Source organism: Ammospiza nelsoni, chromosome 5 (assembly GCF_027579445.1).
Source record: "Ammospiza nelsoni isolate bAmmNel1 chromosome 5, bAmmNel1.pri, whole genome shotgun sequence".
In the NCBI taxonomy this organism is placed as follows: domain Eukaryota; kingdom Metazoa; phylum Chordata; class Aves; order Passeriformes; family Passerellidae; genus Ammospiza; species Ammospiza nelsoni.
Window position 1 is genome coordinate 60016730 of NC_080637.1, and position 14504 is coordinate 60031233.

General features: G+C 42.5%; 1 protein-coding gene across 4 annotated transcripts in view; it reads right to left on the reverse strand.

The window, feature by feature from the left end:
• RASSF8 (Ras association domain family member 8) overlaps window positions 1–14200 on the reverse strand; it is a 73738-nt gene extending 59538 nt beyond the window's left edge. The window contains exon 1 of one of the 4 annotated variants that reach the window (XM_059472054.1): window positions 14137–14200. The gene's annotated coding sequence lies outside the window, so the exon portion shown is untranslated. Of the gene's footprint in view, window positions 1–8842; window positions 8937–13338; window positions 13456–14136 lie in introns of those variants that run through there. The other 3 variants (XM_059472051.1, XM_059472053.1, XM_059472052.1) reach the window with 3 other exon arrangements.
• Window positions 14201–14504: the final 304 nt, after the last annotated feature.

Sequence of the window (14504 nt, forward strand, 5' to 3'; positions counted from 1 at the left end):
TCTGCTATCTAAAGTCCCATCAAAAGAAGACCAGATTTCTAAGTGTTGCTTGACCAGTGAACTTTTAACAAACACTTTAATCAACTGATCCTTTTAAGAGAGTCACATCATCAAAAAGCCATTTATTTCAGCAGGCCACCAACACAAATGGCTGAAGGTTGGCTAAAGCATGCTAAAGAAACACATTACAAGCTCAAGAGTTTCCAGATCTTCAAACACCATCTATATATAAAAAAACCTCCCAGTAATACCAGTGCACTTCCATGCAGTATCGTCAATTCCATGGTTTGCAGCTGATCCACTGCAGGAGGCTCTCCACGATCCAGCAGGTCCTACTCCCAAACAAGGTCAGTAATTAGGGCTTACAGGTCCCAGACTGCACTTCAGTGACCTCCAGGACCTGCTACAAGAGCTGCTACAACTGCTTTAACAACAGCTCTGGCCATGAGCCTGCACCTTGGGGTAAGGCTGGCAGCACCCAAACACTACAGGGCTTATTTCAACTCTAAGTATTGCAGCTCCACATCCCAACAGACCCAGCCTCTACTGCAATTAACCCTCCTATTCCCACGTATCTTCTCCAAAAAACATTTTAAATCCAATCCAGATTCTGTGTTACTCCTGCAGACACCCCCTGTGCTCAGAGCACAGCAGCTTGCCATGGCACAGATGACTGTGACTGCAGAGGTGTTCAGCAGTGGCTCAGTTCCAGCTCTGCCCACCCCAGCTGGCACGGGGCCACTGGCTGCAGAACCAGTGCAATATGTGCATATTCAGAGCCCCATGCTCAAATTCCATCAGATCATCACTTTTTAGTAAATAAACTAAGGAGCTAAACCATAAGCTTCCAACACAAGCCAGCAAGCAGTTAAATCAAGTCTTACATTTTACCCAGGAAGGGATGCCAAAATAATTCTCAGGAAACCACCTGAGATACCACAGTGACTCCAAATTTCTATCTAATCCTGATTTTAAAAAAACCAAAGTTCTCATTAGGGTAGATAACTATTGATGCACATGACCAAAAAAATCAGAAGATGATGCCAGAATACACCACTGTCCTGACACTTCCCTTTAAACCTCCCTGACTCATGGTGTAAGGTCTATTAAATGAACTTTCAATTTACTAGGTTTTAAATTAAGAATTTCATGATTTTGCAATTCAGGTGCCTTTACATAAATAACTACACACATGCTGTGATATTCAGGTATTTGCCAAAATTTCTAAGAACTGATGCTGTAGTTGCTGACTGATTATGCACAGGTGACCACTCAGTGAGTTTCCTTTGTGTCTTTACTCCTGCAAAGTTTGATCTAACTCTATTCCATCTATCATTGCCTTTCTCAAGATTACTTCACCTAGAAGTAAAAAATAATGAAGAATTAATTAATTTGTCCCTTTTTCATAGTATGTTCAAGCATTGCTTTCCCAGAAAAGAAAAAAAAAATCAATAAACTGAAAGGAGGAAAACAAGATTTCCATGAAAAAGGTACTTCAAGTCACCTACTCCACATCAACTATACAAAAATTATATGACAGTACTTGAGTCAAAGGGGAACCCTTTCACTCAAGAAATAAGAAGACAGCAGAATGGTTTGATCAAGGATTTAATTCCAAGAAAAATATTCCAGTGGTGTAGCACCTAATGAAGCACATGATATTAATCACTTATTCCCCTTCAACTTCATTAAAAAATCTCTTCTTCTGCTTCCACTTCAAAGCTTCCAGCTGAAAGCCTGATTTGTCCTGTTGGGTCCAGAGTGGGAGGACTCTAAATCTCAGTCACCACCAGGGAGTGACAGGCTCCTCTGTGACACAAGGCCAGGCACATAAAGGAATGCCCACTCTACTACCCCTTGCAAAAAGCAAGCTGGTGTGTGAACAAGCAGCTCTGAAATTCTGGATTCATTACCAGGCATGTATTTTTCCCATATCACCTTACTCAAGTATGTGCATAAACATTCCTATAGAAAAATCTGTAATTTTAACTCCTTGTTAAAAGTCTTACCACATAAATGCATACACTGCATTGTGTTAGAAGTACTTTGGATAAAAGAGTTTTTCCTTCTCTTCTTGATCATCTCTAATATTTCCTATGTTTATAGCTTTTTTTCCAACTCAATAATTCATGGGTAATTTCAATATATTATACATTTATGACAAGTTTCCCTAGAACACAGTTCATCTGCTGCATTCAAGTACAGAATCATTAGATTCCATAGAAAAACCCAGCTGAGAACTTACCCTGCAGTTTAGAGGAAGGTCATAATAACTTGCCCTACTATACCTCTTTAAACAAAGACTCTGCAGCAGCCAGAAAACAAGATGCAAAGAAAATCCTACATATTTTGCTTTTATCCAATTGAAGTACTGTAAAGATAAGCAAAAAAAAATTAGTTTTTTTTTAATTACTTACAAGCAAGGATTTATTTACCCCTCTGGCTTAACTGCTAGCAGTATCAGCAAGGCAATCCCATTGCAGCTGACAGTGGCTGTGTGGTACAAACACCTCTTAAAGAAAAAGAAGATAAACCAAAAGCCAGAACCCTTCAGGCTGGAAGGAGCTGCTGGAGCCCAGCCTCCTGCCCAAAGCAAGGCCAGTGCTCCATTCAGACCAGGTTGCCTTCACCAGCTGCCTCTGAAAACTGACTCAAAGGATGAAGATGCTTCCCTAGAAAATTAAGGCCTTCTTTACATATGGTCATTAATAATGACATAGATCAGAGAGCTCCCAGTAGCCCTAAGCCAGTGACAAACCTCAAATCACTTTCTTTAAATACTTCTACGCTTAATGAAGTTCAGAGCCACTGAATGACTCCAGTTTCCCAACACATTCCAGAATTTTTAATACAGTGCAGAAAGTATCCCCTATTAGTGATGCTGAATGCAATTTTAAGCAAGTTGTGCTCACAAATGACTACATCAACACAGGCAGAGCTGGAGTGTCAGCTCTGAGGACAACCAGCGTTGACTCCAAGTAAGCAGCTGGTTACTTGGTGGAACAAATCAATTGAATTTTGTAGAAATAACCGATGTAGGTAAGTTTGCACACCAGTTTTTAATACCAGTCATCATAACTGCTTTGCTGTCCCCTCGATACAAGACACAGCACAAAAAAATCAGTTCCCAGGGACAAACCCAAACAAGCAAACACATAAAAGCAAACTTACCTAAGCGATTTGTGTCACAAGATTTGTTTGGGGATGATGGCTCAAATTGACTTGTGCCCTATCACTCTTTACCTCACCCTCTTCACACATTTCCAATGCTTCAAATAAGCTTTGGCATTTACTAAATGAATGTAAAAGCATCTTACATGAAGACCAACAGATTATTTCCTACATATGGTATATTTTAATAGCATAAGCTGACAAAGCAACACATTTTTACAGGCCTACATAAATCCATACTTTAAGCTTTTTTTCTCTTCCTTTTCAAATAAAACCCACGTCTGATAAATGTTAATGGAAAAAAAAAAAAAAACAAACCTGAAATTTCTCTAAGAAGAGGTAAATGCAGGCACAAATCACCAATTCCCACATAGTCAAGCTCTGCCTCAGGTTCACACATTGTCAAATTGGTGACAATGAGCAAATAGGTACTAGGAGAGCAAACAATATTGTTACAAATTTCAGGACATGCTTGGCCTTTGCTTTAATGAAATTAAATGACATGAACAAAGCACAGAAAGAACATCTCTCAATGCATCCACAGCGTTCAGTGTGAACAGAAGAACAGACACCATTTGCACCTCAAGAGTGCTAAGAATACAAGGTAACCAGTCAGACACTCTGATGATGGGCTCAGCACAGCAAAATAGAACCTAGAATTCTTTTTAATAGAACTGATGGTAAAGAATTTCTCAAAGGATATGCCCACCAATTTGCTGCTGTATTAAGAACAAAAATCAGTAAAAGCTTCTAAACTAATACTGATTCTTTATTTTGTGATCTCTTTTGAAGGTCTGTATTAATTCTCAACATCAGGAATAAATCCACTGCAGGAAATCATATGACAAAAACACATGTTTTTGTGGACTATGAAAATGAACAAAGTCAAACTACTCAAGATTTGCCTTGGCTTTAATGTCTTACTTGAATGTTGGGTGTAGTAGAAAGGACCCATGTTGGAGCATTATAGTTATTTCCCTTTTCCTAGTTCAACAAGCACAGGACTGACTTTATTAAAACATTGCAGGAGTCAGGAGGACAGGGAGAAAAAGAACACAACACAGAGCAAAATGAAAACATTGGCTTTACAGCAAGATTATTTTGAACTTCCATCAGAAGAACACCCAAACCCTCTCAGAAAGCTCTGTATGCTCACACAGCATTGGAGCACTGGCATCAGAGTTACTATCCTGCAGGAAAACTGAAGCAGAAGTTGCAAGAAAAGGCATAAGAACAGCCAGTGGTTTATTTGCCACACAGTATCTGGGTACCAACTGCTGGATTACACTTGACACCCTTTCCAGCTCCTGGAATTGAAGAGGTACAGTAACAACCCATGGCTGCCTCCAATTATCTTGCAACAAATCTGACTCTTCCAGTCAGCTCTCCTCCTAAAATATGAACCTTTCCTTGATACTTGTCCCTTAAAATGTTCAGTATTCCAAAAGAACACCCCAGTTTACATTTCCTTTTGCTTGAGCTTTTGCTAGCAGAGCAGCTGTACCTCAGCTACGTGCCTGCTGTTATCCCACTCGGGGTGCCAGGTAAATCAGCTTAGCATCCTTCCCAGGCATTTCCCCTCAGTGGTGTGACAGCCACAGCCACACGGCCTCAGTGACTCACAGGGTGGCTCACAGGTGGCACTGCCTGGCCACCATCACCCTACAGCTGTGCCCTTGCCACTCCAGCCTGCCTGAGAACCTCTCAGGGTGCAACAGAGGCTCTCAAGCTGCTACACAAGTTAATCAAGAACTTGGTCCAGAGCTGGACTTCATTACAGGGACATTGTCCTGGGCATGCCAACAGGCTCGCCCACTGAGGATGGGACATGCACTTCCAACTCCTGATTTCAGGTCTGAATACTCATCTACTAGCTATACCTTTTATTTTTAGAGGAAAAAAGCCACTGATAAGTAGTGGTCAAATATCCAAAGGAAATTCACCCTGTAACCTTGTTCAAACTAAGGTCTGAACTCTGAATGAAGCAACTCATGGCTCCCCCTGTCAATATTAAAATCAGACCAGATATTCCCGTCTGCCTTGTACTTGAAATCCCTGCCATGGAGCTCAACATTACAGCTACACGTTGTGACATCACCACAAGGGATTTATTAAATATTCTTTTTTTTTTTTTTTACAAGATCCTTGAACACTTCCAGGGATGGATCATCCAGAGCTTCTCTGGGCAACCTCTTCCAGTGCCACACCACCCTCACAGGAAAGAATTTCTTCCTAATATCCAATCTAAACTTCCTCTCTATAAACTTGAAGCCATACCCTCTTCTTCCCTCTTGTTTAATTTTCTACTCCATTATAGAACTGTCTTCACCTTACCAGCTTTATGTCCATGTCAGCAAGAAAAAGAAGGGTATTCTTAAAAATGGTGTATACATTGAATGCTATTCTCATGCATACTGGTCAAGCTGAGGATAATGGAGGTCTTTTGAAATAAAATATAGTTTGTCCAGAGATCATTGTGGACTATTAAAGTAAACCATGCTCAGGAAGCATATAGATTTCCAATTATTTAGGCTTTTGCATATACACTTACAATGACAAGCATGAAGGGCACTGTAAAATAGGAAAGAAATAGCCTTGCAGCATATATTTAAATAAACCCAGTCATCTTCTGCTCTGCTATCCACAGTTAAAGAAAACATATTTTAACAAAACTTAAGGTAATATTTAAGGTTTTTAGAACAAAATAATATTGTTTAGAAATGGCACAGCATTTGTCATGCACTTAGGAAGCCACAAGGCTAAGACAAGAAAGTGTATTTGCCATTTCTTTCTATTTATGTCACATTTTTATCTTACAGTGTGTAAATACAAATTCAGAAAATGTTAATGACTTTTTTTTAAAGTCAGAATTTACTACACTAGTTTATGCTCAGTGAGGGAAACACAGGGCTCTCGCAGCTGGTAATATTGGTATATACTAATATGAAAATACAGCCAACTGCATTTCCTTACCCTGTGCTGAGGATGGATATTTTTGTCATGACAAGAAGCGTACATAAAAAATATTTACCTGCCACAGGCACTTTAGCATTAGAGTACAATAAAAAACCAAAATACTAAGGAATGTGACTGTATTTGACTGTTCTGCACATCTGTAATGGTTAATGTTTCTAAGCAACTCCTGGAAAAATAATCAAAGCTGAAGAATGAAGGGAAAAGCAGCTGATAAATGAAACTAAGCATCTTGTCAAGAAAGATAAAAATGTGGTTAGAGGTCAGTGAAGGACAAGGGGAGGGAGAGAGTGGAAGAATTCTAGAATATTTCTGGTTGGGCTTCCCTAGAAGGCTAAGGCAGGGAGCTGCCAGCAACAAAAACACTGTCTCTCGAGGAGCAGGGGAAACAACCACTGACAGGATGTCAGGATCACAACAGGACAGGGGCAAGTTAAACCCAACTCCTGGACAACAAAACAGCAAAGTAAGTGTTCCCCCTGCCCCAAACAGCTCAGCAGCAGAGCAATTGGAGGAATGCTCCGTGCCTGGGAGATGTGCAGGGAAAGTGCCGGTGTCTTCCCCTCCTATCCAAAACCAAAAGCTGGGCTGCAGTTTGGAGGGGCACCTGGAAAGCCACAAAGTCCTGAGGGAGTGCTTAGGAAGCCTGGTGGCAGGGCAGAAAGGGGTGGCACTGCCATCAGGCACACACAGGGAGCACAGGAACGAGTCACTAATGGGAAGTGCTGAAAGAATGGCAGCAGGAGAGCAGGAAGGGGTGGGAAAGAGCCCCGAGTTTCAAAAGGCACACTGGGAATCCAGCACGGAATCACAGAATGCTCTGGGTTGGAAGGGGCCTAACGACCATCTCATTCCAGCCCCCTGCCACCAGCCCAGGTGGCTGATCAAGGCTGATGAGGAGCTTTGCAACGAGTTACAAACAGGAGACAGCAACTCCTAACAGACCCAAGCCCCTTCTGTCTTGCCAAGAGTTTAAAGAAAAACCAAAGCCAGCACCAGAAAACATTTTAAATTGTAATTTATGGCTGCTGTTAGGAGCCCAGCTCTCTCACAGCCTACCTAAGGAAGGTGAACCTCTTCCTCTAATTTCTGCCTCAGAAAAATGACCAACCCATGGCACACAGAACTTGCCAACAGCAAACTCACACCCAGCTCTCCTCCTGCAGCACACACCATCTCCTAAAGGTATGGGCCTCTTATCTTTCAGCCTTACCCACATGGACAGCAAGTTCCTTTGATTCACTAAAACCACAGGAGAGGCAAGCAGCAGGCCTAAAGTAGAATATTATCTTAATTCTTGAGTTATGACTGGGTTTTCTGACAGCTGATCACCATCACAGATGTCCACCCTCACTACATCAAAAGCATCTAAAGACGGTTCTCTGTGGTCTCACACAGGACAGCTTAACCCCAAGCAGCAGTGCTGTGCTCTGTATCAAGCTGGTCGCTTTCTGGTCTGTTCCTGGGAAATAAGGGAACAGCAGAACTTTGTACATTTCATTTTGTTCTGCTACCCTCTCCCATTCTTGGAAGAAAAGCCCAAAGACTTTTAATTTATGGTATATTTCAGTTTGAAACAAAGACTAAGCTCACAGGACACGAGGGAAGCAGGTAAACTGCTAAGCAAACACATGAACTGCAGTGAAAGAACACGGGTAGTAAAAAAGAAAATTCTATTTCTATTCAGAGTATTTCAAAAACTCTTATAAATTTAGTCATTTTCTAGCAGAACTTGTTCACTAGAATGAGTTCTGACAAAAGATTCTGCTACACACTATCAACTCCTTAAAACAACAAAAAAAAAACTATGCTCCCTTGTATGCTAAATAGCCTTTGTTATCTCTTTGGAGTATCAGGTTACCAATTCCAATCCCATTAGCTGCATGAAAACACTGCATTGTATTCAGTGTGACTGTTCTTTGTTAGTCCCATGCTGCTCGTGCTCCTCTGTGCCACTTCCACGGCTCAAAATACAGAGTCTCCAACAGCTTACTCAAAGTTTCTGTCCTTGCCCCCAGTGAAAACAGTGCAAATGCTTGGATTGACTTGGAGGCAGAGATGAAGCCCAGGGCAAACTTACTAAAAAAAAAAAAAAAAAAAAACCACACCAAAAAACCTGAAAAACCACCACAATCACTTGCTGGTGGGCAAGGACAAGGACATTCAACCACTGCCATATGTTTCTCTCCGGATAGGAATTATTATTCCAGGTACAACTGCTAGTTAATATTGCCAGCTACACAGCTGCAATGGCACATTCAAGAATTTGCTCTCTTGATTTCCAATATCAACTTCTAAATATTATCAGCTGTGGCATCTTCCTACTTACTTCTCCAGGAAGACACTGACATGTGCAGCCACTGATGAGTTCCTTTTAACTTTCCCTCATATGTCAAATAGAAGAGGGAGAATAAAGACAAGGACAGACACAGCTTTTACAAGTGTTTAAGTGCCTAAAAATGGAGCAATTTAATATGGACCTGGGGGATTTGCATCAATGAGTGCTCTCTCCTTCTCTGTTTGCAGGGAAAACTGATTTCTTTATAAATTTCACTTAATGCCACACTAGTCAGAATGAACATTAGTATCAATCTACTGGATAATTGCTATTAATTCACTAATTGTCAAGATACATGCAGCTTTTATATGGCTTCAAGCTTAGTATTTAAGAAACACAGACTGACAAGCAAATACCTACCTTTCAGAAAGCAAGAAATTACACTCTGCTCTCAATAACCCCATTTTATTCAGAAGGATGTAATCACCATCAGCACAGGCATGGCAGGAGGGAGTGGAATGGAGAGGAGAGAAAGCAGATCAGATCTGTTGAAGGTCTCCAAACAGCCCTGTGACAAGAACAGCACACCCTTCAACCCCTAAAAGCCACATTGTCTCCCCACTTCAGCACAGACACAAAACATCTGGCTGCCCAATGGAATTACAGCCTCTCTTTATCCTTGCTCACAAAACTGCTGACTGAGAGTAAAACCTTAATTTCCAAAGGTTCTTCCGGAAACTCCAAACTCCTTTCGAACAACAGCTTGGAAACATTGACAAACACTTCAGGAGTCCAAAAATATTTCAGCAAAATACTTCCAGTTCACTTGAAGCAAAAGTTCCAGCTCTGAAGATTCCTGGGGAGAACACAATACAAAGCAAGCCCCGAGAGCCTGGCCAGTTTAAAACAGGACCATGCAGAGGCACAGCAAGGTACAGGCTGGATACATGTCAGGTACTGTTGCAGGAAGGGAACTAAAACTCAAGGTTACACCGAGCACGGCTTTCAAAGCAAGTAAATAAATTCAAACTATGATGTTGAGCCTGGAGCAAGGGCAGAAGCTGGAAGTCAGTTGCATTACACATTTCTAGAAGTTTCCCTCCCCTTTCTGCTCAAAGGGGTAGTAAGGCATTAAAATCTGACGTCTCAAAATACGATAAAACCATCATGACTGCCAGTATGGGGAAAAAGAACTCTCCTTTCAAAGGCATAGATGTCACATCACACTACTAAGGAGGAAGCAATACCACAACAGAGGACAACATTCAAGCTCACCTTTAAAGCTGTGCTGCTTGCTTGCAGGTGAAAAACAAATCCCGGAGTGCCTCACAACTTTTCCAAGCTCAAATATCCTCTTAGTGCATCTGCATGAACATTTTCCACTGACGAAGAAGGTTAAACCCTCTTAGCTGAAACACACATTGCTCTATCTACAATGCTCACTCCAATCCTCAAAATTAATGTCAGTCCCACACAGAAAAACTTCAGAGATCTTCACAGGTTTTCCATGGATTATTTGTAGCCTCTCTGCTAATATTTCCTCTGAGTTCCACTATCTGGGACCACATAGAACACACAGACCATGATATGAAGATTCAGTTGGCAACAAGGGGTGTAGACGTGTCTTGCACAGCAGACTCTAATACTGAAATTTAAGTAAAAATGTAACTTATACTTGGAATTGGCAGCATCCTCCTGTATTATAATGCAGTACACTGGAGTTCTTTTAGTTACTGTGGATGAAGTTGTGAACTGTTTCCCCAAACTCAATTTGAAAGAGCACAATGTAACTGGCTGCAATGTAACTTTACTGCTCATGTCTCCTAGCTGAAATTAATCCAGTAATGTATATCACCACCTTTGGAGACACAAGTGATCAACAGATCACTCTCTGTGAAATATCCCATACATATGGGGGGAAAAAAAATCTTTTTATAAATATTTACTCATTTAAATTACAGCTCTATCTTGCTACCCACACAGAGGAGACTACAGAGATGACCGTCTGTCCTCATTACCATTCCTCCCTTCTTGTGCTAAAGATAGCACGGAGAGTAAAAATAAATAAATCCTCAACAGCATTAGGAATTAGACAATGTTGTGTTGAAAGATACCCCAGATGAGGAGCCTTATCTCTCCTGGCTGGCTGGGAGGGCAGGGGGGCTCTGACCCACAGAAGGGAGGTAGCACTTAAGCCTCCCCTAGGTGGTCTCTTGCAGCAGGCTCTACTCCAGCTGCAATCGCTCCTCAGCCCTAACTGGATGCCTGACCACTCTGGAACAGCTCAGCAGAGTATTTAAACAGATGGATGGTACAGGCCACTGGAACAAACCCCATTTTTCCCTGGCTGCAGCTCTCTTTCAGTGCATTCCTTTGAAGTCTGTGCCACTGAGGAATCAACAACAGCTGAGAAACATGTGTTATCATACAACACCGAGCGCAGCCACAGCACTGCACAGCAAGATGCTTTTGTGCAATAATCCTGCACTCCAGCAAGCATTACAGGGTCTCTTGGTGTGGGTGAGCCCGTTTTCCAAGCACAACAAGAAAGTAAACAGATTCCTCCCTCCTTAAGGAGTGACTCAAAAGCAGAAAGGTGAATTACACAGATTTCTCAAGCGCCTGCCAGCTGAAAGCTCACAGTGCTGTCTCCTAGAGTCCCCTCAGATACATTAACATTCTCCATATTTATGTCACCACAAAGATGACCAGATGCTTGCAGAGACACGAGTGAAGTAACAACCCAGAGGGGTCTGCAGTTCCGCTGGCAGATGTGACAAACCCCTGTATCTACAGCTCAAACCCACCTTCCTTTCCCAAGCAGGGTAAGTTCTGTGATCTCACCTTCACAGGTGACAAACTGGAGACAGACTGAGCAGGATGGCACCGCTCAGCACACACAGACCACTCAGCCCCCTCCCCACACTTTATCAGCACAGAGAGAGATAACATACAGCCCTCAGAAGAGAGCCAAGGGAGAAAACACCATGACCATCCCCTTATCAGCCAGGAAAACCACTCCTGTCAAAGGCATGAGATTACCGCATGCTTTGAAGGGGAATGGGAAGGGTAGGAAGAATTAGTTATTTATGAAACTGAATTTGGGACTAGATTTGCTGTCAAGATTCAGAAGCACAGAGCTAGCTATGCACATATACAGGAGGACAGCAAGTTATAAACACATAACACAGACATACACACAAACACACCTTTACTTGCCCAATAACTTTCTACAGAACCGAGTATAATTTTCCCTGGAGAAAAGCAACAGGTCAGAGCCTCACATTTACAAAGTAACCCAGTCTCAAATGTTACAGGAAGGCAGGCACTGAGATTATAACAAATCTCATCACACTGTAAAGTCCCAACCCCACCATGAAAAAATTACAGGAAAACCCAGGCTTTCAAAAAAGCCCCAGAAAACCCAAAACCATTAACATTTAATGTCAAGACAGAAGTCCCCAAGACTTAAAAACCCAAGCAAAAAACATGAAATTAGAAAGCAAACACACTGGTGGACTAAGCTAAGTTCATAATTACAGACCTCACAAAATAAAATTACCAGGAACACCAAGCATCACGCCGAGGGGGGTCCTCAGCCCAGTTCCCACAGCAGTTTTCCACCCTGCAATTCAGTTTAACAGTTTCTTTCTCAAGAGGTCAATGCTGTCCTTCAAGTCAGCTTGAGGCAGACTTAAGGGACCATAGAAAAAGCATGCACTGCTACTCTCAGAGATATTCAGAGGATAAAAATAGCCCCAGTCTCAAAACCTTTGCAGCTATGTAAAAATCCAGTGTTGCTCCAAAAAAACGGTGATGCTCAAGATCCCTACAACTTTCCAAGAATGAGGATCAGCACGAGCCAAACTACCACCAGATGAGCAATCAGAACAACAACTGAACATTTACATGCAATTATTCTGACAAATCGGATGAAAAAGCACTTAAGAGAATGGGGGCACTCTCAGTATCCCGGGAGGTGCAGGCAGGAAGGCAGCTTAGGCAGGAGGTCACACTGCCCTGCGACGGCAGAAGCAGGAACAGAACCCACCACTGCACTTTCAGCAACTCAATCTCCTTCATTCCTTTTCAGAGCTTCCCTCAAACAGATTTTAAGGAGTTATATTCATCAACTTAATCTGGCTCTTCAGAATTATTGCTGGTGTTTCCAGCAATGGTTTGAAGTAGTTTTGAAAGACAAACTTCTTGGTAAATATGACTTGGTATTTCTCTCCTCCTATTTCCCACTATGCCAAACTTTTCCATCTCCAGGAAAGATAAAAAACAAGATTAATTCAAACAATGGATCAAATCGTACTGGGCTCCCAAAAGTGGAAAGGATGGAGAGATTACTCAACTGTGAGAAGTGAATCATCTTTATCTCTCAGTTGTCCTAAAGGGCACACAACTAAGTACGATGAATCCCAAGCAGTCATTTCAGTTCCCTCGGTTCCGTATCAAAAAATTTTTTTGCTCTAAGACTCAGAGAAGTACTTCCAATTTCACATCTAGCCTACTTTCCAATGAGATATCATCAAACAAAAAGTTAATCCGAAATTAAATTTTCTCTCTTCTCCAAAAAAAAGCGGGGGGAAAGTAAAGCTGATTTTATTTGCAGTTCAGCCACGTGGTGTTTTGGACTTTTGGAAGAGTATCTATCAGAAGAGGCAATGTAACAGAAGGAAGAACCACCCCCAATCAAAAGAGTTGACAGTTCATTCACAAGCTACATATTCTCTACTGAAAAGACAGAGCCCTTTACTTTCACAGCACTTAACACAACCGCACCGCGCCCAAACACAATTAGCAGGGAGCCTGGACGCCCTTAAACAGGTGCCTAGCACAAATCATTAGGCAATTGATTCGCTCGCTCTCCACAGCCCGGCAAACACTCAATTCCAACGTGCGATACTGACCAGAGATGAGGCAGAAACTCACAGGTCCGAACCAGGCTTCCTAAGCACTTTTTGCCACGGATGCGAGCAGTTTCCAGCGGTTTTGTTAAATGTGTCAAGCTCCGGCACACCTGCAGCCTGGGGATGGGAGGCGTGACAGGTGTAATTCCAAAGGGGTCATCGGAATCTGTGGCCTTCCCCCGCCTCCTGATTTCCCACACAAGCAACACTGAAATGCAGTGTAGGACTGCGTTCGAATCACCATTCTGCTGGGCAGAAAGCAGGCTGGCACACACCGGACCAGCACAAGCCCAAAGCGGACCCTGGAGCAGACGCACACCACTCCAGAGCTGGAGAAAGCAAGCAGCAGAATCCATTTCCTTACCCATTAAAGTTCATGCCTCTGTATTGTCCTACCGCACTGTATTTGCTTAAGCTTTTCTCATCAATAGCACCCCACGAGAGAAAAAAACCCAAACCAAAAAGTCTCATGCATTCCCTGCCGGCAAAACACATTTTCTTCTAATCTTTCTTCTTACAGGGGAAGAAAAAGGGAGAGGGAGGGGTTGGGGCAGGAATAAAAGAGATCAATCGTGAAACAAACCAGCACTGCCCGAAGAAGGGGGAGAAGAAAAAAAATACTAAAACAAATAGTCCACGTAGCAAAAAAGGGGGAAAATGAAAAGGAGAAAAATAGGTTTAATTTTCTTTCCGGTGACAGGAAGAGAAGGGAAAAGAAAACTACTACAAAGATTTCCCTGTGTAAGAAAAGTAGGTTTTGAATTCCCTTCCTCAAGGACACCGAAAAATATCCCTTACTTTTCCACGCGATGCCCAACGGATGCCAGGAGAGAGGAAAAGCCGGAGGAAGCCGGCGAAGTAGCGAAGGAAGAAGCCAAAGGACAGAAGCGAGTGCGAGAGGGCTGGGAAGAGGCGAGAGGGGGAACGGCAGAGCCGAAAACGCAAAAAAAAAAAAAAAAACCCCCCAAAAAAAAAAAAAAACCAAAAAAAAAAAACAAAACAAGAACAGAAACCAAAAAACAAACCCAAGAAAATCCAGGGGGAGATGGGAAACGGGCGAGAGGGACGGGAAAGTTGGCGAGCGAGGAGGAGGCAGGGAAGGGTCACAAACCCCACAGCGGGGACGAGCCGGGAGATGCCGGAGAGGGGACGCGGAGCCGGGAGAT